Raw genomic sequence first — 22,796 nt, 5'->3', positions numbered from 1 at the left:
TTCCTACCCGACCTTACCCATGAATAGACTAAAGATGTATTCCATTAATTAGATAATGAGAAGGTTACATGAACAATAAAAATTTCATTACTGTTAGAACTTCATTAAAGATTTCCGAAAATATTACACTACACATTCATAGTTTAGAGGTGGAAACACGTGATACAAATACAACATTTGTAGTTTGACTTCCCAAACACCAATTTACAACCCACACTGTGTCTATAGAGCCTCTAACATATATAAAAGAGTACTATGATAGTGCCGGAAATACCTCAAAACATCATTACATAATGATCAAAAGATACAAGACCACGATAAGAAGTAGGGCTCACCAAGTCACCCGAGGAGAGGGTGTACTGCTATCACTGATCAATGTCGCCTGCTGTGGAACCACCTGCATCTATTAAAGATGCAACACACCTGACAAAGGGATGTTAGTTCATATGGAATAGTACTAGTATGTAAGACTAAACACCCTATCAATAGAACGAGTAGCAGTAAAATGAGAATGAAACATGGAATCAATTGGGGCCCCGAACAACATTAAAGTGTCAAGTTAAGAGAAAGAAGCTTTTCAAGTAAATATCATTATTTTTGAGTTGGGAGATCTTTAGTACCGACATACCACCATTTTATTAGAACGGAGTCCGATCTCGGCCAGATCGGCTAAGCCATCTCACCCCGAGATATCCAATCATAACACCACCATGTGCGCATCACGGCGTTCGATCTCAGCCCGATCAGCTAAGTTGTCTCACCACAGGACATGTTGATCGATATCACTTTCCGCTAGTAATCACCTTATCCCAAATAAGGGAAATAATCTCAACACACCAATCTCATCCCATTTAATGGGAATAATCTCAACACATCAATATGGGGATTTAACCCTCAATCACTCCTACACCAGCACATGTAGTATCGGGGTTAGGTCATTTAACCTACCCTCCCTTGGAAACTAAACGATATCCCAAAATATTTATTATGAAAATGAGTTACAACACATTACATACTTTTACACTTATTTTTATTTCATTGGCGCTATTTGCCACAAGTGTAATTTCTATTCTTGGCACGACGACCGCATGTTATATGTCATGTTTATTTCCGTCACTTTCAAGAATCATCATAAATTTCAACAACAAAAGTATTTTTTTGGACAAAGGCGTTAACCATGTTTATGAGCAATCATGAGTCTTAAGCACATTGAGTTTTCTTTCAGAATTTGGCATAATAACTTTTATTTGAATCAAAAATATAAGTCATAGTATTTCAATAGACAAACCATACTTGAACACATTCCTCGAAGATCATGATGTAATAGGAGCAACTGAAACACAGTTTGAACATATAATTTCCGTCACAATGCTTAATTGGAATAATCGTATTTATTAGGAATAACTCGGGGTGCGAGGAACCAAAATCATAGGCCAATCACACTTGTGACTTACACGAGCATCATGAGAATCAATTCTAAAAGAGAATTTTAGCAAACATACCTCACTTGAGCTTTCCTTAAATCACTACAATGTTCTGAAACTCCTAGAAACTTCAATCTAATTATGGAGATGTTTATGGCTTTAGCCCATATAGGCATTTAATCGAGCACTAGGTGTACAATTTTTAATTACAAGGGTCTTTTAGCACATGCATGCATCATTAACCAACTCTTATTCTCAAGAACCATTTCCCTCATTACCTATCCCCACCAAAATTTTTAAATTGAAGGCTAGGGCTAGAACCATACCTCTTTTGTAGACAATATGGAAATTTTTCCTTGTTGAGTTTCAAAGTTTGGTAAAGGATTTGATGTATGGAGGTGTTGGGTGCCCTTCCTCCTCACTCTAGCTCTCTTCCCATCTCTAAACACAAGATTTTCCCTTCTAAATGAGCCTCAATGGTTTTTAATCAAAATGGGGTTGGGTTATAAAATATAAAAATAAACCCTCTGAACTCAACTCTGCGGTCCTAGAGTGGACCGCATATCAATTTCGCTGTCCATTTTACGCTCCCAAAAACTAGGCTAGCCTTGTCCAGTCTGCGGCCTCCATACCAGTTATGCGGCCACATAATGGACCACAGAATCACCCAAAGAAATTCTTAGTTCTAACTATGCGAAACAAATGCGACCCATAAAATAATTATGCGGTCGCATATTTTACTGCAAAATGACCTTCAAAATTTGACCATTTGTCTGCTTCACTCCGCGGCGGATCTGCGGTCTATGGAGTAGTTATGAGGTCGCATAATAGATAGCAAAAATGCCATGTTCTGCAATAATTTTTTATCAACTCCCCAACGCACTGTTCAACTCAAATACATTAGCCTATCTCGGCACCACGAAACCCCGAGTTCAAGGTAAAATTTTAAAGGTCTTTACATCTTTCCCCGCTTAGAATCATTCGTCCTCGAATGAGGGTTCAAATCTTCTATTAACATCTAATGGGACTCAACAATTACTTAACACACCAACTGTTTCAAATTTTGGCTAACTCCCTAAATTACCAAATGCTTCGCCAGAGTCTCCCTTGGTATCAGGCCTATGTACTTACCATAGAATCCCATAACCGGTCCTAACAACATAACCATAACACAACGACGTAAAGAAACATGGAAAAAATACCGGCCACAATGCCATAAACATTACATAATAAAAAAGGAGTATCCTTAGCATAAGTTGTACAGGGGAAACATAATTTGTAGAATGTTAGCTTTTAACATTTTTCATGTACAATACAACATAGCTATTCGCACAAATGAGGATACCTTTTCTTCATCTCTTCCTCAGCTTCCCATGTATTCTCTTCGACCTGTTCTCTTTGCCATGACACTTTCACGGAGGCAATCTCTCTATTTCTCAACTTCCAGACTTGCCTATCAAGAATGGAAACTACAATCTCTTCATAAGTCAATTCATTATTAACCTCAATAGTCTCAACCGAAACAATAAGTGATGGATCTCCAACCACCTTCTTCAATATGGATACATGAAACACCAGGTGCACTAAAGACATCTCTGGAGGTAGTTCAAGCCTATAAGCCACCTGACCAATCCTTCGAATGATTATGTACGGTCCGACATACCTCACACTAAATTTCCTTTTCTTCCCAAACCACATTATATCCTTCATGGGGAAAACCTTAAAGAATACCCAATCATATTCCTTGAACTCCAAATCCCTTCAACGCACATCCGAATAGGACTTCTAGCGACTCTCACGGTAGTTTTCAACCGTTCCTTAATGATCTTAACCTTCTCCATAGCCTGATGCACGAGGTCTGGTCCTATCAACTCTACTTCCCCAATCTCAAACCACCCAATGAGAGATCTACATCTTTTACCACATAAAGCCTCGAACGGTGCCGTCTGAATGTTAGCATGGTAACCATTGTTGTAGGAAAATTTTATAAGTGGTAAATGAACATCCCAGCTACTCTTGAAGTCAAGAACACAAGTTTGCAACATATCCTCGAGTGTCTGTATGGTCCGCTCAGCCTGCCCACTGGTCTGTAGATGGAAGGTTGTATTAAGATTAACCAGAGTGCCCAATCATTGCTAACATTTCCTCCAAACATTAGTTGTGAACTGTTCCCCTCGATCGGAGATAATAGAAACTTGAGGGCCATGAAACCTGACAATTTCCTTGATATACAACTGAGCAAGATGTTCCGCTGGGTCGGTAGCCTTAACAGGTAAGAAGTGTTGCTTATTTTGTGAGTCGGTCCACAAATACCCAAATCGAGTCGAATTTGCAAGGCGTGCAAGGTAGTCCCACCACAAGGTCCATATTGATAATCTCCCATTTCTATATCTGAATTTCTATGTTTTGTGCCAACCCATTGGCCTTTGATGTTCGGCATTTACTTGTTGACAGTTTGGACATCTTTCCATAAAATCTGCTACATTCCTATTCATATCATTCCACCAGTATACTTCCTTAAGATCATGGTACATCATTGTAGAGCCCGGGTGCACGAAATACTTGGAATGGTGAGCCTCGGTCATGATTCATTCCCGAAGACCATCCATGTTTGGAACACATAATTGCCTTTGGTACTTTAGTGTACCATCATCCATGCAAAGAGAAAAAACATAGTCTTATGCGTATGAATCCCCTCATTCAATTGCACTAACAATGGATCGTCGTATTGCTTCTTCTTGACTTCCGCAACAAGTGATGATTCAGCCCTAGTTTGCACAACCACATCTTCTTCACTAGAGTCTGCAAGACGAACTCCCAAACTAGCAAGTCGGTGAATTTCCTTGGCCAACAGACTTTGATCTGCCCTCAAGTGAGCAAAAATACACATGAATTTTTGGTAAGAGCATCCGCCACAATATTAGCCTTTCCCTAATGATTTAGGATTTCAATGTCATAGTTCTTGAGTAACGCTTACCCGTAAAATGGTACATATGAATTTGTTCATTATTTCTAGACAAGTGAATTAATTTGATTTAAAAATAATGAAATAACTGAAGATATATAAAATACTTAGACCTAAAATGTAGATGGAATAACAGAGCTGATGAATCAGGGAACAAGGTTTCCCGGCATAATAATGGTGTGATCAAAAAGCGAGAAAGTAAAATTGTATTAAAATTATGTGTAGAATTATGTGTAAGTTAGCCGGAGAATTCATGTCCTTTACAATGATAACTGAGCTCTCAATTTATAGTTGTGCCTAGGATCGCGCCCTCCTTTAATGTCAATTATGAGGACCATTGATAAAGATATGATGGTAGACATAAATCCCAAATTCCTTGTAACGGACCGTTGCCCCTAATGCTGCAGAATATTCTATATTAAATGCTACAGGGAACGAAGCATTTAATAAACATATATGATCGTTATTCCTTCCAGTGACAAGTGGGATAGCTATTTTTGGTGGTCATCCCCGTCTTGGGTTCCACATATCCTTCCTTTATATGAACACGTGTCATGCTGTATTGTGCGCTATAGAGATAGTCCCCCTGCTTTTCGGTGGCATAACTTTGTGTTACCGGTAGGTTGGTAAAAACACTCTTTTAGCAAGAATTACTATGACTCCCTCTGAAAATGTCTGGCAGTTGATTAGGTGCACGTCTCTCCACATTTAATGCACCGAACACTCGTCGTCCCATAATTCAGCACAACGTTTTCCGATTATTGAGGAAATCATGGCCATGAATTTAGCCACCAATATTTTACTTATATACGTCATCCTTCTCCTATGCTTTCATACTTTCTTGAGCTTTTGATTTCCATCGTTATTTTCCAACCTTTTTCCAACTCTCTTCAAACAAAAACCTTTTTTCTTCTTCTTGCTAATGGCTTTTTCTTCCTAACGTGCTGGTTATTCAAAGAGTAAGAACAAGGCCAAAGATTCTGGTCCTCCAATGTTGGATTCTATCTTCCCAAGAAGACTCAGCACCACAAAGGATTTTAAAGAGAAATTCCCTACTGCTAGCCCTCGTACATGGGCTGTTAGTAGGTTTCCTTCTTCCGTTCGGCCTTCCAATGTTCCCACTGTGAAGGTAGACAATCGCTTCCATGAGTTGGACATCATTTCTCATGATCTTTAGTTGTGAGTGACCCTTCCCAGGGAAGGTTTTACATATTATTCATGTATCCCTCTACTTTGGGTGCATTTTCTCTGAGCGAAGAGCTTGATTCCATAATTGGGGACTTTTGCCTTCGCTACCAAGTGCGCTTGGCACAAGTAATCCCTTAAGTATGGAGGATGGTTGCCTTCCTTCGACGCCTATGCCAGAAAACTAGAGAAGAGCTAACATTAGCTTGCCTTAGGTCGTATGATGAATCTTTACTCTCCCAAGATTTTTCGTGGGTAAATGATAAACCTCTGCAAATATGGCCACCATGCTCTGTTGACTAGCATGGATGATGGTAATGACCATGGGTGGTGTGAGCACGTGATTTTTGCCTTACATGAATTATCATTCCGTCAACGGCGTCATCCCTTCCGTCCACTTGCAACAAATAAGATCTCTATTTAGTATTTTTTCTTTCACTAAATATTCTTCCACGCCCATATTTATTCTTCTCCCTTTGTATATTTTAGCAACTCGATGGACCCCACCGATGGTAGAAGGCTTATATTGGTAGGTTCAGAAGATCTTGGACATTACGACGCCCGAAACTCGCTTGTGGAAAGAAGTGGCCCTTAAGTACGGGTGAAGGCCCAAAAATCATGTTAATGTTAACTTACCTTACCTCGATTTTTTATATGAAGATATTGGTTGAACCCTTCTGACTTTGTTCATGAAATTAGGTCTACGTGCGGGCTCGGTTGTTGTCCTTGAATAGGATATCTTGGCTGACCCTATTGATAAGGTGAGGCTGCTTCAGGAGGCACTTACTGGAATAGGTATCTCTGGGCCTGCTTCGGGCGCAAACATTTCTTTATGGAGTCCTCGGTAGGAGAACAAGCAACCAAAGAGAATACGCTACTCTACGACCAGGGAAAGGAATAATAGGGCAAAGATTGATGCCCCCGAGTCATCTACGGAGGTATGGTGATTAGTTCTCTTTCCGAGCCGGTCATAGAAACCGTGATGATTAATGATGATGAAGAATCTAGTGATGAAGGAGATTCTCTACACAAAAGTCAAAGATCCTCATCATCTCAACAGGATGCTTGACCTATTGAGGCAGATACACCAACCAAGGACGATGTCTCGACACTTTGGGGAGAGTTTGACTTGGTAGATAATGCCATTTCCCGTTTTTGGGGCCCAGTTCCTGTGTCTGGTATTGCAGGGCTGAGTACCGGATCTTTGTCATATTTGGTTGGAGAACATCCTCTCACCAGCACTACATTTGATGTTGCTACTTCTCATCTTTCAACTCCATAATCTCCGTCTCCACATTCACCATCAGCAGCAACTGCTTCATCATTTCCATCTTTATCCATTCCTCCACCAGTAACTGTTACGTCATCTCCGGCTGCTACATCCGACAATAGAGAGGGTACTCCTAATCCTGAGTCACCAATTCATGGGAATTTGGTGCAAAATTATGCTGCCTCTTTTGAATATCCACAAAAGAGGATGAGTGTTAACCTTTCGGTCACTACCTAGTGCAACCTGCTTTCCTGGCCGGTGGAGCTTGCTTATTATCTGAAGCCTTTCGCTTCAGAGAATGACTGGGAAAAGATCCAAGCACTCTTGGTAGAGTGTTTGTTGAACAATGCCACGCACCATGCCGCAATAGTGCATTCCTTTTTCCCTTTGTTATTTCTTTGACTTTTGCATGAATGTATATTAAGTTTTACTTCACTTGTTCTGCAGGCCAACTTTCTTGCTTCTGATGAGCCTACTGAGGTTGATTAGTGAAAAAGAGGAACTTACTTCTAAATGGAATCAAATTTTGGTGAAACGAGACCAGACTGCTCTCCGCCTTTTGGAACTGGAAACTAAAGTTAGTGAGGCCGTAGTTTTGGACGCTCATTTGTATCAAATCAAGAAAGAAGTGGTAACCCTTTGCCAATAGATTGGCCCGCTAAGGGTTAGATTGGAGGAGGCCAAGGCTAAATGTGCTGAGGTCCAGGACGTCGTTCTTGCTGCAATAGAGTGCGAGGTTACTGTTGCCGGAAAAGTGACTAGATTAGAAGCAGCCTTGAACTCCAAAATAGAAGAGCATGCTGCTCTGGAGGCGAAGTGTGCCTAGTTTCAAGAGAAGCATAGAAAATCTATCGAGCATAATAGGCTCTTTAGTTCAACTGTCTGCGACCTTGATGTGGAACTCCTATCTGTTAGGTCCGTTCAGGAAAGGCTCTCTGATGAAGTAACCCATCTCAAAGAAAAACTCAAGCGCCAAGCGGCTTCCCTCATTGTTGAAAACACTTACGCCATGTATAGTAAGAGGATAAAAACCTTGGAAGAGGCCAAAGCAGGCATCATTGACTTTGCTTCCGAAATTGCAAGGGCCCACCTATTTCTCCCGGGGACGCAGACACTTCTCATCCTCCTATTTCTGGAGATGCTGTAGTTTAACCTTTTTTTTTTCTTTCCCATTTTGTACTTTTTGGCATGTTTTGGTTCATAAAGACATTTTTCGATCAAGTACTGTATGATTCTTACTTGCATCTTACTTTCCTTAGAATATCCATGTAAGTCTTTAACCTTTGTATTTGCTTAAGAATTTTGCACACGTTTTCATTTGCCACTTTGCTATGTATAGTCTTGGATGTACTCTCCTTGAAATACGTCTTCAGGTGCATTTTCCCCGAAGAAATTTTGATGCCGGGAAAACATTCTTCCGAAACCAACCCTTTAATATGAGGGATTTCATAAGAGAGGGCCTTGTTATGTTTACAGTTCTCTTGAAGAGGACGTCTCCTGTTCATTACGACACTAACATTTGAAGTACTTGTTTAACTTTCAAATGACAAAGTTAATTCATCGTTCAGACAAGAAACAAGATAAAAAAAAGGATTTCATTTCATTTAATTCCTTTTATTTTCAAAAAGTACATAAGAATTTTCTATGTTGAAAAGAAATTGCTATTACATGTGGCTATCTTGTACGACTTGTTTCTGCGGGCTGGCTGTGCAGTCTCCGATCCCGATGATGCATTCTGTTTCCAAATTTTTGTTCCCCGATTAACGTGGCAGTCAGTGTTGCGGTATCCTCATATCATTTCCCTCTAGTGTCTGAATGCGAAGAATGCTAATTGGAACACTGGAAGTCTTTCGCCTTCAAAAATCCGATCAATGAATTGGTAGACAATCCTTAACTCGGTAACACACCTTACTTCCCTTTAGGAATCCATGATATTAGGCGAAGGATTATCTAACAATCCTCTAGTGGTTTGTTCTCGTGAACGGTCAGGTAACCTTTGCTCGATAGCAAACTTAACTTCCCAATGTGAATTTGCTATCTAGCCATAGATTATCTAACCGTCCACGAGTGGAAGCTTGTTTGTTTGCCTTGTTATCGGAGATCTTATTGTTGTTGTCTTCATAGTATGCTTTCTATCGCTGAGTCATTAAAAACCTTGCTAGAAAAACCCAATTGGGACAACAACTAAACGAAGGAAAAAAGAGTGCAACACATACTTTCCGCTCAGATTATGTTCATTAGCAATAATATCTTTTTAGGTGTGCCACATTCCAGTTGCTTGGAAACTTGTCTCCGCTTTGGTTCTCCAACTCGTACAAACTTTTTCCATTGATAACTGAAATTCGTTAGGGACCTTCCCATGTTGTGCCCACTTTCCCCGTATTGAGCTCCCGGATATTTTGAGTTACTTTACCCATAACTAAATATCCCACTTCTAAATAATGGAAATAAGCTCTTCGATTATAATACCGATCCATTCTCTGCTTCTGAGATGTCATTCTTACTCGCACCAAGTCCATGTGTTCCTTGAGCAGCTCCAAGTTGATTAACATTGCTTCGTTGTTCGATTCTTCATCTGCCTGGAAATATCTCAAGGTGGATTCCCATACCTCAACTGGGATTAGAGTTTCTCCGACGTACACAAGGGAAAAAGGAGTCTCTCTTTGGGCCAATTGCCTTTTGCTACTTCTAACCTTTTGTTGAGGTTTTGAATAATCACGTGTTTGTTGACTCCGCTTGACCATTTGCGTTCGGATGATAAGATGAAAAGGTGATCCTCTTTATCTTCAAATCTTTAAGGAACTTTGTAACTTTTAACTATGGCCCATTTTCGCATGCGATCTCTTTTGGTATTCTGAACCTGCAAATTATATTTTCTCATAGGAAGTCGACTACTTTGCGTTCTCCGATTTTCTGATAAGGACCTACTTCCACACATTTAGAAAAATAGTCAGTCAAAACTAAAAGAAACCTTACCATTCCAGGAGCCGACTATAGAGGTCCGACAATGTCCATCCCCCATTTCATGAACGGCCATGGGGACAGAACTGAATGTAAGGGTTCCGCTGGATGATGTGCTAGTGGTGCATAACATTTGAACTTATCACATTTTCGTATGAAGTCTTTAGCATATTGTTCCATGTGGGGCCAATAATATCATGCCCGTACTAATTTCAACACCAACGAATATGCACCTGAGTGGTTGCCGCATATCCCTTCATGGACTTGTCTCACTACATAATTAGCTTCTGATCATCCTAACCACCGGGCCAACGGGCCTTGGAAGGATTTTCCATATAATTGGCCTTTCTTGAAGCTATAATGTGCAGCTTTGGCATGTAACACTCTTAATGCTTTGGGGTCTTTGAGAAACTTCCCATGCTTGAGATAGTAGGTTATTTCGTTTCTCCAATCCCATACAAACTAGTCAAATTCACCTCATAGTAACCATCTGTATCCAGAACTGTTTTCATCAATTGTGCTACCGTTCCTAATTATGAACCCTTCATTTCTGTCGATGAGCCTAAGTTTTCCAATGCATCTGATTCCGTGTTATCCTCCATTGGGATATGAGTTATTGACCACTCCCGAAAGCGTTCCAAAAGAGCCTGAACCTTTACCACGTATTGTTGCATACATTACTCATTGGTGTCAAAGATCCCGTAGACTTGATTTACCACCAACTGTGAGATCGACTCATAGTGTCGAAATCAACTATTAATGTTGATATCAATTTTGGGAGTTTGGACCTTATTTACGGACAGATCTTCCAACATAAAAGGGTCCAGGCTAGGAATATTCTTAATCACACCTTTGGGGGAAACCTTAAGGTAAGCCATCAGAACTATCCCTTAAACTAACATTGAAGCGGAGTACGAGTAAATTTTCAGGCTTCAAAGAGATCTACGTGATCTTTGACACCAAAGAGGAACGTATGCGCCAATACGTGGTAAGGGTTCAGGCTCTGTTGGCACGCTTCCGAGAGTGGTAAATTACTTATATCCCGAGGGAGGATAACACGTAAGTAGATGCATTGGCAAACTTGGACTCATCGAAGGAAATCAAGGGATGTAAATCAGGGACGGTAGTACATTTGATGAACTCTGTCCTGGATACAGATGGTTAAGATAAGGTGAATTCGACTAGTTTAGTCTGGGACTGGAGAAACAAAATAATCTACTATCTCAAGCATGGGAAATTACCCGAAGACCCTTATGCATCAAGAGCATTATGCGCCAAAGCTGCACGTTATAGCTTTAACAAAGGCCAATTGTATAGAAAATCCTTCTAAGGCCCGTTGGCCCAGTGCTTAGGAGCATCAGAAGCTAATTATGTCATTGGAGAAGTCCATGCAGGGATATGTGGCAACCACTCGGGCGCAGATTCTTTGGTGTTGAAATTAGTTCGGGTAGGATATTATTGGCCCGACATAGAACAAGAAGCTAAAGACTTCTCACGAAAAAGTGATAAGATCGGTCGTTCATGAAATGTGGGATGGAATCGTAGGACCTCTACCGTCGGCTCCTGGAAAGGTAATGTTTCTTTTAATTTTTACTGACCATTTTTCTTAATGGATGGAAGCAGGTCCTTATCAGAAGATCGGTGAACGCAAAGTGGTAAACGTCCTATGGGAAAATATAATTTGCAGGTTCGGAATACCAAATGAGATTGCATGCGACAATGGGCCGCAATTTATCAGTGCAAAAGTTACAAAGTTCCTTGAAGATTTGAAGATATAGGATTACCTCTTTGCCTTATCATCCGAGCGTAAACGATCAAGAGGAGTCACCAAACAAAGTGATTATTCAAAACCTCAAGAAAAGGTTGGAAGCAGAAAAAGGCAATTGGCCCTAATAATTACTCGGAGTTCTATGGGCCTACAGAACAACGGCCAAGTCATGCGCAGGAGAAACTCCTTTTTTTGCTTGTGTAAGGCGCATAAGATCTAATCCTGGTGGAGATAGGGGAACCCACCATGATATATTTCCAAGAAGATGAAGAATCTAACAATGAAGCAATGTTAATCAACTTGGAGCTGCTCGAGGAACGCAGGGACTTGGCACGTGCAAGAATGGCAGCTCAGAAGCAGAGAATAGAGCTATATTATAATAGAAGAACTAATCTCCGTTATTTCAAAGTAGGAGATTTAGTTATGAGGAAAGTTACTCAAAATATCCGGTAGCTCAACGCGGAGAAACAGGGCCCAACGTGGGAAGGTCCCTACCGAACTTTAGCTATCACAGGAAAAGCTTCGTACGAGTTGGAGAACCAAAACAAAGACAAGTTTCCTAGCAACTGGAACGTGGCAAGCCTTAAAAGATATTATTGCCGATGAACATAATCCAAGAGGAAAGTATGTGCTGCACTCTTTTTTCCTTAATTGAGTTTTTGTCCCAATCGGATTTTTTTGGCATGGTTTTTAATGAGGCAACGATAGAAAGCATTCAACGAAGGAAGTAGCAATAAGATCTATGATAGCAAGGCAAACAAACAAGCTTCCCCTCGGGTACGGTTAGATAATCTTTGGCTCGATAGAAAATTCCCACTAGAAAATTGATGACGTCTAAATCCACTACTAAAAAGTAAATGGACACGGTCGCATGCAATATAATTTACCCAACTATGAGTCTGGGTCGAATCCCACAGAGAACAATATGTAGGCGATTAGGAGTGTAAGAGAATTATCACTTATTATGCTAGGCCAAACAATTAGAATGGTTGGTTTTGAGATAATATTTATAAATAATTGTGAAATTTAAACTAACCTAGAAAGCAAGTAAAATGATCAATGGCTACAAGACTAACAAGACTTCCTAATTTAAGTATCTCTAAAATAATTAAGAGATTAAGCATACCCTAATATAGCTACAAGTAGTTCATTCCTATCCCTAGGTAGAATCTATAAAGTGAGGGTTAACGCCTCAAGTTCTTGTTAATTAATATTTCTCAACCCCAAATTATTTTTCTCAAAATTAATCCAAAGTAAATGGGCGAGTCGTAAGGTTAGCTAATCCCTTTGGAAACATTTAAGAACAAGAATAATTAAAGAAACAACATCTCGCTTCATAATAAATAAAAATTGTTCAATACATAAGCACAACAAGATATTTAAACCACACTTTAAATATGAATATTTTCATAAACAAGGTTCAAGTGTAGGAAACATTACTACACACTTAGATATACAATACAAAGCAAGGAAATGAAGCAATGAACAAAAATAGGTAAGAAATTCTCAACCAAAAGCTTCAAATCTTCAAGACCCAAGTGTGTGTGCAAGAACCCTAGCTCCAAAACATGTGTTCTCTAGCCAAAGTCTTCCAAAGATATGTTTCTAATAATCTAGGTCGTGTATTTGTGGGTTTAGAATCAAGAAACTTTGAAATGCCAAGACTGTCCAGAGCTGATGCCCGTTGACCGCACTTGTGGCACAATACTCGCATGTGCGGTTTGGCAGATGCAGACTAAAGCACACAGAAGTGATATTTGGTGAACACTGGCTACTCCGCAGAAGCAGACATCCACGCGCAGGAGCGCGAATGGAGATGCGTACACTAAGCATAGAAGCGCGACTGCAAATGCATCAAATCAGTCGCAGAAGCGATATCTGCCTTCCAAGTTTTCTTCCGCAAATGCAGACCAGTTCCTCGTAGACGCGAGGTCGCAAAAGCACATAGTGTTCACCATATGCGGAATCACTCAAGGAATTTGCACTTCTTTTTTTTTTTGTTTAATTCCACTTCACTTGGTTTCAACTCACTTCATGGCATCATTTACCTGAAAATCTTGCAATACATACTATAAACAATCTCATATCCTAATTAACGGATACAAAAACTAAAGAAAAGAAACTAAAATAAATGGTAAAATCACCACTCATCAACACCCCCAACTTAAAGCTTTTGCTTGTACTCAAGCAAATTAAAATCAAAAATTCAATGAGGCTCTACCATTAAAGCACGATTAACTTCGCTATCATTTCCAAATCACATTCTCCAATTAAGTATAACATTTATGGATTTGGTTGGTACGAATACTTAGACTCAAGCATGTGAATCTTAACCAGATAACACCATTATTTAGAAACAACTTCAAGAAATGCAAAGGAGTTTCAAAATAATCAAGTGACAACAAAAAGCCTCAAGAAGTGACTAAAAAGCACTAGTCTACTACATATGCTCAATTTACTCAATTCAGGATATTTCAATATCACCAATCCATCCTAATCCATGTTCCCTAACAAGAAGAAAATCCCAAAATCACCATATTTACAATAACAATACGGGACAAATAAACAAAGATACTCACTCTCAACAAAAAATTTCAAGTGTTACAAAATATCATGCCATAGGCTTGCCCTTATTTTAATTCACCGCCTATTCAAAAACATTCAGTTGAAGATCCCATAAGGACCTTTTAAGCTTGTAACATAGGTTTAGGAAATGGTAGGATATGCATTTTGGATACAAGTGACTACACCATCCTTCAACACTACTCACATTTGTCTTTATTTTTGCACTTTGCTTCTATTTAAACCACATAGTCCAATTGACATCTAGTTACCAACATAGAACCGCCTTAAAGTACCTTTCTAGTTTTCTCAAGACTCCATCTATTTTTTTTATACAACTATTTTCTTTTGGAGCTTGAGTATCTTCATATAAACAACTTTGAAGTATATGTTTCTACACACAATATACACCTTTACCATTTCCCTATCATCATGAACACCCCCCAACTTAGGCTTTTAGCCTCATTCTTGACATTCAAGGAGGGGCGGGTTCAAAAGAGGTAATTATTTCACAAAAGGGTAAAAGGTTTGTATTGAGGTAGCCAAAGAAAAGGTTAAAGGCTCAAATGGGATAAACTAGTGATAATATTAATGCAATGGTAGGCTTGGAAGGCTAAAGAGGCTTTTTTTAAAGATCACAACGAATGCCTAAGGCCATCCCTCCAACCAAACATAATTAACATTAGCATTAGCATTGAAAGACCAATCGGGCAAGTTCTAGATGATAAAAGCAAACACAAGATATATTTTTGACAAAAACTAACACACATGGCACATGAACTAATCAAGATGGATCAATTTCTCTTCTTAACAAGAGCATTTAGAGCAATGTCATGCCAACTAGTAGGCAAAGAGTCACCAAATGAGCCAAAACGTTATCACAAAAATTATTCTTCCCAATGCAACTTGCTTTTTAAATTTACAACCAAAATTTGGAGGGATATTCTTAATTCACACTTCACATACAAGAGACTAATTTTATTAGTACCAAACAATTCAAAAATCTCCACATAACAAAACACGACTAATTTCCTTAAGAAAATCGTCACGCCATTCATCATAGGGAAAAGTCACCGGTTCAGCACAAAAATATTCTCGAGATAGGACCGTAGCATAAAGAAAACCCGAGGCAATTTATTAAAAAGTATATTACTACTAAAAGAGATAAAAGTAAAATAAACTATAAACTACTAAAGTAAATAAAATAAACACTAAAGGAATAAGAATGAAATAACTAAAACTACTAAAGAAAATAAAATAACAAAATCAACTAACACTAAATGAACAAAAATAACATAAACTAAAAACTACTAAATAAAATAAATAAATAAATAAATAAATAAAGAAAAATAAAATAGAATAACAAAAGCGACTAATCTGTAAATATAACACCAATCACAAACTACGCTCGGCAAGAGCACATGATAATCAATAGTAAAACAAGCCCAGCAAGGGCACACAATATCCATACAAAAGTATAAGCCCGACAAGGGCACAAGCTAAACATCAATGTACAAATAAAGTATACTTCGTAAAGCCACCCCAACTAAAAACACTTCAGTGTCCTCACTGCACAATATCAAAATAAAATAAGAGTAGTTTGAGGGTCTCCCTGAGGTCTGCATCAGACTAGTAGATTGCAGGTAAAAGCTAATCACTATCGTGTGGAGCTCTTGGCCTCATCATTATCGGTAGAATTAGCAGTACTTGACATGAAGGAATACTCTTCACTATCATCTTTGTTCTCGACTGGTATCTTCCTGTTCGGCTGCCCCCATTTGAAAACGACCTTGATGCCTCTCCACATCTTGATCATAAACTTGTTCTTACTCTTATTTTACTATTTCTCCTTGTTGAAATATGCCTGAAGATCTACATGTGCCTTGGTCATGCTGCCAACTTCTCCCGCAACTCTGCTTGCTTCTTGTGGTTCTCCGGGTAGGTCTTTATTTCTTCCCTAGTAAAATACTCTGATGTGGACTAGGAGTGTGAAGGCCCACTAGGGAACTGTGATACTAAGTCACGAATAGAAACATGCCATGAGTTCAGCAGCCCAATGATCCCTCAGGCAGGGCTGTCTGCGAAGAAGACTCTGGTCCGGCAGAAGTGGTGAGTTTCCTCTTCATAGTATTTACTACACTACCCTCGCCCGTTACTCTCAACGGATGAAAGGGTTTGTCGGCTGGTAGCCAACGATTGGTGCTACGCACCTCAACTTCTGCCCACCTGCACAACTCTGTAATCAGTGAAGGAAACATCAAGCCTGGGTTGTCGTCTAGCAAATACCCTCTCAGCTCCTGCAGGATATAGTCGCCGACATTCACATGAATATCGTCTAGTATGCATGAAATGATCAAGGCTCTGGTATATGAGACATCTGAAACATTTCCAAAGGGTGATACTCTATTGCAAATGATGTAGAGCCATATTTTGGCTTCAACTATAAAGTCGATGGACTTCAAACCTTTCTCTTGTTGTCCCACTTTGCTTTCGTGCATGTGGGATAATGTTTAGATACTAGCCAATCTCCATTTTCTCAATGATCGTTTTCTTGCACCGGCTCAAGTGAATGGTCAGGCAGCCCTAGAATGTCATTGATTTGTTCCGTTCTAAACCTCACTATTTTTCCTCTGATGGTGAATTGCGGGTCGTTAAAATTTGTAGGCTTTAGGTTTGCATAAAACTCACGAACCCACTCCTCATTGGCCTTACATGGAGTAGGAATGAAGCACCGACCAGCCGGAGGTTTGTAGACATCCATAGAACTCAGGAAGCAACTAGGTTAATTTATCCTCGGTGATCTCCATTTCAAGCATGATATTCTTTAGTGAGGAGGTTGTCATAATACCGGTAATGACAATAAGCAGACATGAAGTGTTCATTGTCAAATTGTTCCACAACTTCTTCCTCAATTTCATGATTAAACGTTACATTTTAATTCAAGGTTGGGTCAATTTTTGAAGATTAAAGTACCTAAAATCAAAATCAAAGTAGTCGGGAATTATAATCATGTTAAGCAATTCAAAACTATGCAATTAGGCCAAAGAATCAAGCCGAACGAACCTAGGAATTCAAAGTTGCAAAGCTACTAGTTTTTGCAAAACTGCCTAGTTACCTCACCTGCGAAAAATACATTGCAGGTGCGGCTCTCTTCTGCGGCATTTCTTTCACTTCTGTGGACTTGCCCAGCTGACCAAAAATTACACCTGCAGAATTTTCAACGCAGGTGAGAGACCGCATAGGTGGCACTTTTCTCGATTCTGCGGTGCTCATCAGGTGTTTCCCAAACCCAAAAATTTGCGACTATATTTTAATTCCAAACATGATTTTGGAACATAATTTATAATCAAGAATTCTAAATTAGTGCACTACATGAACGTACGACTCTATTAAACCTGATTTTATGGTACTTGGCAATAAATCTTCTTTTGGACAATTTGTCAAACACATTGCAAACAGAGATAATGTTATGCTTCTTTAAACAAATTGGTTGCTCAGATTTCCTGCAAAATTTATTTTCAACAATAACAACACATAAACTCACACTCTCAACCAATTTCCTCACCCTAATATCAACCATGATCAAGAATGGGAAAAAATGAGACTGTGAGGAATGACTGTGAAGAAGAAGAAGAAGAAGAAGAAGAAGAAGAAGAAGAAAATTGAAAAGAGAGCAGCTGAGAGAGAGGGGTATTGATAATTACCTGATTGTCTTGTGTGAGAGCAGTTGTAACACCCTGGAAAAATTTAGAAGTACTTAAGTGTAAAGCCCCGAAAAATTTCGCAAATGAATTCAATGTTTAGTAGTGCTGGAGTACGCTTATGTGTTTTAGGGTTATAGAAATTCTTCTCGGCGAGTTTGCTCGCCGCGACTCGGACTTTTTGGGTTGAACAATGCACTGGAAAGGAAAGGAAAACTTTGGGCAAAACAAATGCACTTATGCCGTCCACTATGAGGCCGTAGAATCACTCTGCGGACCGCATAATGGGCGTACAGTGAGGCAGGCAACTGGGAAATGTTTTTGTGTCATTTCGCGGTCCATTATGTGACCGCAAAATGATTTCACGGACCGCACACTGATCGCAGAACCATCTTGGAAATTTTGTAGAGGGAGGTTCTGCGGCGCGTTATGCGACCGCAAAATAGGTCTGCAGAGCATTATGCGACCGCAGAATAGATCTGCGGACCGCACAACGACCGCACAGTGGGGCAGACCAGCCCAGTTCCGAAGGGCCATTTCGCGGACCGCATAAGCATTATGCGGTCACATATGCAACCGTAGATCTTGTTCTGGGTCAACATGTTTGGGTATTTATAACCCGGCCGTACTTCGTTATATAGACGATTTGTCCCATTGTTTAGCTAAAATCTGATATTTTGAGGGTTAGAGAGTGCCCTAGAGTGGGAAAGTGTTCTTCAATAATTTGTTCTTCAATTTTTGCTCGTATCTTTGAAGATTAACAAGAAAAACTCACTAGGCCTTCATCCTAGAGGTAAAATTCTACACCCTAGCCCTTAATTTCAAAATTTATCTAAGAATGGGTAACTAGGAAAGCAATTCTTGGGTATGGGAGTTGTTTAATTTGCTTGCATGTGTTATCAAAGGGTGTAGGAAGATTGTCAGCTAAAAATGGTAAATAATAGATTGTGGGATGATGGAATCCTCCATAAAAGGACCTTGAAACCTTAATGCACATATAATGTTTGATATAATGCTCAAATGAGCTAGAACCATGATCATCTTCCTAATTTTGGTTCAACTTGTTATATTTCTTAAATAGATTGAAGTTGCTAAGAATTACGGAACATTTTAGAGTGTAAGGAAGCTCAACTGAGGTATGTTGGCTAAACTATTCTCTTAAAATTGAATCCCACGATATTCATGTAATTTATGTAAGTCCAGAGTCGTTCATTATAAAATTGGCTATTCCGAGTAAGATTGTGTTGAAAGATATATGTTTAATAAGTATCCCAAATGCTTTATTTATGTTATGCTATCAATTGAAGGTGTGTTCAAAATATGGGCCGTGCATTAAAATGTTCGACTTCAAGTCAAGTTCAAACGAAGGTTATTATGCCAAATTTTATGAAGAATTACTATTTATGAAGAATCTCTATGTGCTTTAGACTCTTGTGTACTACATACCTTGATTTGAATTGTTGTTGATGTTGTTGATGATGAAGATGTTAGAAAGTGAAAAGGTGAGCATGAAATACTAAATACGGCCAATGTGCCAAGAATTATTTTATAATTGTGACCACTAGTGCCATTAAAATGAAAAGATGTGAGAGAAGTATGAAATGAGATGACTGCTATAAACAAATGGTTGATGCCTCGAATGAGACGGCCTAGTCAATCGGGTGTCATGATCGGACACCATGCCGCACTCATGGTGGTAATTGTGCTGGAAATTGTAATTTAAAATTGTGATTGTGGTTGATGTCTTTAATGAGATGGCCTAGCCGACCGGGTCATGATCGTACTATGTGCTAAAGGTACGGTGGTATTGGTATGAGAGTTATTGTGGTTTATATCTCTAATGAGATGGCCCAGCCGATCGGGTCGTGATCGAACTTGGTGCTAAAAGTACGGTGGTATTGGTATTGTGAATATTAGAATCGTGAATGGTGCCACATTGGTACTAAAGACCTCCCAACTTAAAATATGGAAATTTATTTTTATATTGTCATGATCCTAATTTGAGGATTGATGTTGTTTGAGGATTCACTGATATTATGGTTGTACTTGCTCGTATTATTTATCATTCTATTGAGAGGGTGTTTTTTCATTCATACTAGTACTATTCCATATATACTAACATCCCTTTTGTCGGGGGCAATGCATCTTCAATGGATGCAGGTGATTCCATAGCACGAGACACTGATCAGTGATAGCGGTACACCCTCTTCCCAGCAGTCTTGGTGAGCCCCACTTTATTTCGGGGTCATGTATCTTTTGTTCCTTATGCAATGTGTTTGAGGTATAGCTGGGGCCTTGTTGGCATTATCATAATACTCTTCTGTATCTATAGAGGCTCTGTAGACATAGTGTGGGTTGTATATTGGTGTTGGGGAAGTCAAACTATTTATGTTGTGTTTGAATTACTATTTCCACTTCAGACTATGAAATAAGTGTGTGAAATTGGAGACTTTAAAATGAAGTGACTAAAGGTAAGAATTGGTATTGCAAAAATGATCACTTTATTGTTTCATTTACGAATATATGTATTCTCTTTATTCATGCATGAGTTTGGGTAGAAGGAAATCTAATAGGCTTGCTTTGCCGGGTTCACACGGTTGGCCGTCGGCCGCGCTCCCCGAGTTCGAGGCATGACAACAGTAGAAATCGAGAGCAATGGAGAATTTGAGTAGCATTTATGTGAGAGATGGAGGAGTTTGAGTTTGGGGAAAAAGAGTTAGAGTATTACCTGATGAAATGAGGGCTTGGTTCATTAAACCTACCTGACTTACGCACTTGCGGTGAAAGAGGCGCTTTCGCAAAGCCGCTTCTGTGATAAGTTAAACGCACATGTGCAAGATGCGCATATGCACCCAGTTAATTTGCTTATGCGAAAGCGCACCTGCGCGCATATGACTGCAGGTGCGATTGCAAGAGAGTTCAGCTGGAAAGATCTGGTCAGCCATTTTTTTAGCTTTTTCCAAAACCTCAAACTCCTTAATTTAACTCAAAAAATTCTGAAACTTTGTAGATTAGTTAAAAACAACATAATAAACTATTGCAAAATAGAAAATTTCAAAAACGACTAAAAGTTTTTAAAATGATGGGTTGCCTCCCACCAAGCGCCGCATTTAACATCGTGGCACGACGCGAGTCAACTTTACCACTTTTCTCGCCACTTGGACGATATGAATTAGGCACCTAAGTTGGAATCAAGTTTATGACCACGTGTAGTGCGGGGTGGTAAGTAGATGATCAAGCCAAACTTTAATTTCTTCATTTTGCATTTCTTGGCTTTCATGTGAGGAATGTCATTTTTCCTTCATCTACTTTCAAATTGCAAGATGTATGGCTCTTGCTTCTCCTCTTCGCAATCCCTCATTGACTCGTGTAGTTCAATTCCCATATCACCACACAATTCCAATGTCGAGAAATGCTTGGAATGTGAGAATAACCTCCCAACATGCAACGTTTTCCAGATTTTGACATTCTCTTTTCCCCCTAACTAGAGTCAAATTCAACCATCTTCTCAACAACACTAGTTGACTCTAATTCTATTTTTTCTCGGCATCACCAACAAGCATGGAGTTGGTTGGGGGATGTTTAATTCTTGATTCCTCAAAATAAAGCTCATTTTCTTCCTCGATGTCGGACTCTTATTGATCTCTTTCAACACTTTCAAGTTGGTGGGCATAGTGAGCCTCAACTAATATTTTCATTTGATCTTCCAAAGTGCGGATATTCTCATCATTTTGTGTCAAGACTTGTTTCAAGTCTTCGAGTGCCAAGTTGATCCTCTCATTTTGCATATTTGAGAGTTCTTCTTGGTTTTGATCAAGTGCCAAGGAAGGATTTTTGGTTTCCACGTCTAAGGAATATTCTTGGCTATCATTCACTTCTAAGGATTTTTGGACCTCTAAAGCTTCAAGCATTTCTTCCATTTGTGAATTCAACCTTTCAAGCGCCAAATCATTTTGGAGACTATTTTCCAAAAGCTCCTCCAAGGCACTTTGCTCTTTGTTTCCTCCTTCAAGCAGGCATTCTAACTTGAGCTTGAACTCTCCATTTTGATCATGCTTAATTTCATCCACTTCCACATCCCTATAATTTTCATCACAAAAAGTAGAATCATCGTAGTGGAGGATTTGGGAAGGGAAGGACACATAACCACAATTATCCCAATGGCCATTTTTATGACCAACCTTATCACAAATACTCCACTCATATGTTTGAGATTGTGTGCACAATCCACCCCCAGGAGAATTTAAATAATTTTGCCACGAGTGTGGTCCTCCACAATAAGGACAAGGGTCATCAAAGTATGAACAACTACCATCCGACCAATTTTCATTATGTGATGCCATTTTTCAAATTTAATAAAATAACCAAGAAACAAAATAAAAAGATAAAGATAAGAAAAATAATTACACAAAAATTCACAATTTTGGACCAAAGCACTTACGCTTACTTCTCAAACACCCAAAATACGCCAATTTGTTCCCCGACAATGGCACCAATTTTGATGACGTCTAAATCCACTATTAAAAAGTAAATGGACACAGTCGCATGAAATATAATTTACCCAACTATGAGTTGGGATCGAATCCCACAGAGAACAATATGTAGGCGATTAGGCATGTAAGAGAATTATCATTTATTATGCTAAGCCAAAAACTTGATAAAGCAAGTAAAATGATCAATGGCTACAATCATGGATGCATTGAGAATTACACTCAAGTAACAATCCAATGTATTTCATGATTTTACAAATACGAGCGAGTTTATGTTAATTAGCCCGGGTAAAAATTCTATATTAACTTCTTCCAAAGACTAACAAGACTTCCTAATTGAATTATCCTTGAAACAATTAACATATTAAGCACACCCGAATATGGCTACAGGTAGTTCAATCCTATCCCTAGGTAGAATCTATACAGTGAGGGTTAAAGCCTCAAGTTCTTGTTAATTATTCTTTCCCAAC

The sequence above is a fragment of the Nicotiana tabacum genome, chromosome 17, assembly GCF_000715075.1.
Source record: "Nicotiana tabacum cultivar K326 chromosome 17, ASM71507v2, whole genome shotgun sequence".
In the NCBI taxonomy this organism is placed as follows: Eukaryota; Viridiplantae; Streptophyta; class Magnoliopsida; order Solanales; family Solanaceae; genus Nicotiana; species Nicotiana tabacum.
This window is presented reverse-complemented; position numbering follows the sequence as displayed.